Raw genomic sequence first — 2,308 nt, forward strand, 5'->3', positions numbered from 1 at the left:
CATTTTTCATGAATAGTTAAATTTCTAGCTAGAGTTGTAGCCCAATCATAGTGTGGGTACTTAATGGGTGTTTGATTTAGGGCTTGTTTTTGATTGGGTTAGTGATATTTAGCCTTGTTCATGCTTGTATTCAAGAATTAATGGTTGCAAACATTTATTCATGCCTATTTTACTTAGTCTCTACTTGATAAAGAGAGACTAAGTCTAGGAAAACTTGGCTAACAAGAAATTGGGGTGAACTCAAGAAATTGATAGCCCCAATTAAAGGGTCAAATATAGAGATAGTAAGACCCGACTAGAGCATATATCACTTGATTTGTGCAATACCCACTTGGACTTGAGAAAGCCAAATTGGGCAAAATCACTCAAACTACCGAGAGGTATAGAGTGGGTAATTGCGTGTGATTGCTATATTACTACCCTCAACCAACCCCGACTAATCAAACTTGCCATACCCGTTGGGTAACCACCTAGGTGGAAGTCACGACCCTAGATCTTTTATCATTTGAAAAACAACCAAAACCAAAAATATTGTCTCCTAGTTTCATATTTTCAATCAATAGCATAAAGTAGAAGTAAAACTACAAACAAGAATGTAGAAGTGTAATTTGAGGAACATCACACAATTGCAATATATACCTAATCCCAATTCTAACTCCATGAGGATTCGACCGCGATTCGAGTTGGGATTTATAATTGCTTCGACCGCCCCACTACCTATATTTGTGGTGTGAGTTTGGGCGACATCAATTTTTGGCGCCGTTGCCAGGGAGTTAAACAGATTTAGCTATATATCTAGAGTTTTATGTGCTTTGTCTTCTTTTCCTTCTGAGTCACTAATTTTGTTTTTGAATTGATTTTAGGTACGAAAATGGCTCTCAACAACAAGCCCAACGAAAATGTGCCATTGGGGGAGGATGTAGACGATGACCAAATGGATGAGGTTTCTATTGAACCTCAAGCAAATAGACGAGGCTGCCTGCCTCAAGATAATATCCCCGCCCCTCCCCCACTTCTACCGAGAGCGGCAGCCCACCGACAATTACCGAACGAGGGTTATGCAAGTGCTATAATCCCGCCCCACATTAGAGCGGGAAACTTCCAAATCACCAACTTTATGTTTACACTACTTGAGCAACGAGGATTCTTCACCGGGGCTCCGAGTCAAAATGCCTACAAGCATCTCAAGGGGTTTGTTGATACTTGTTGGGGGAGCAAGAAAACAAATGTCTCTGAGGACGCGCTGAGGTTGAGACTATTTCCCTTTTCTCTACGGGGAAAGGCATTGGACTGGTTAGAGAGATTGCCCAATCATTCCATCCACACTTGGGATGAGTTAGCGGAGAAATTTATTTCCAAATTACAACGCTTCGAGATGAGATTCTTGCACTCAAGCAAGAACCCAATGAGCCATTGCACGAGATTTGGGAAAGATATCGTTCCAAGGTTAAAGAGTGCCCGAATAATGATATGACCGAGGCCATGATCCAACAAACCTTCTATAGAGGGATCAACACAACAAATCAATGTGTGGAAAATCAACACGCCGGAGGGAACTTCATGAACACGCCATATGCTGAAGCTTGTGAAATTCTTAATGAGATGACGGATACCTCATCGGGGTGGAAAAGTAGATCCAATGTTCCGCAAGGTGACCCTAATGTTATTCACCTATACAAGAAGCTACATGATCATGATCAAGATATTGCCGAGTTGACAACCACAATGAACCAATTGGCCAAAGCTCAGCTTCAACAAGTTCAAAGGCCGAAACAAGTGAATGCAATGGAAGGTTTAAATATGATGATGAACAAGAGACGACAACAAAGTCAACAAATGCAAAGCCGTCCGGAACAATTCATGCAAGATGATAGTGGTTATGATTAAGGTTATTCGTTCAATGAGCAAGAAGAAGAAGTTTAATATGTCAACAGTTATCAAGGACAAAAAACAATGCTCAAAGACAAAATCAACAATAATGGAGGTCGCAAGGAAATCAAGGTAATTGGAACAACCAAGGCCACAAAGGCAATTGGAACAACCAAGGCCACGAATGCAATTGGAACAACCAAGGCCACAAAGGCAATTGGAGTGGCGACAACAATAATCAAAGCAATTGGAATAATCAAGGTAACCAAGGCAATTGGGGAGGTAATCATCAAGGCAATTGGGGCGGCAACAATCAAAGTAATTGGGGAGGCAATAATCAAGGAGGGTGGAACAACAACTGTCACACCTCCTTTTTCAGCTACACCCGCAAAGGGGAGTAAAAGAGAGTTTTTCCAATTAAAGAACAATCGAAACGGGA

This window comes from Nicotiana tabacum, chromosome 6, assembly GCF_000715075.1.
Source record: "Nicotiana tabacum cultivar K326 chromosome 6, ASM71507v2, whole genome shotgun sequence".
Taxonomy (NCBI): Eukaryota; Viridiplantae; Streptophyta; class Magnoliopsida; order Solanales; family Solanaceae; genus Nicotiana; species Nicotiana tabacum.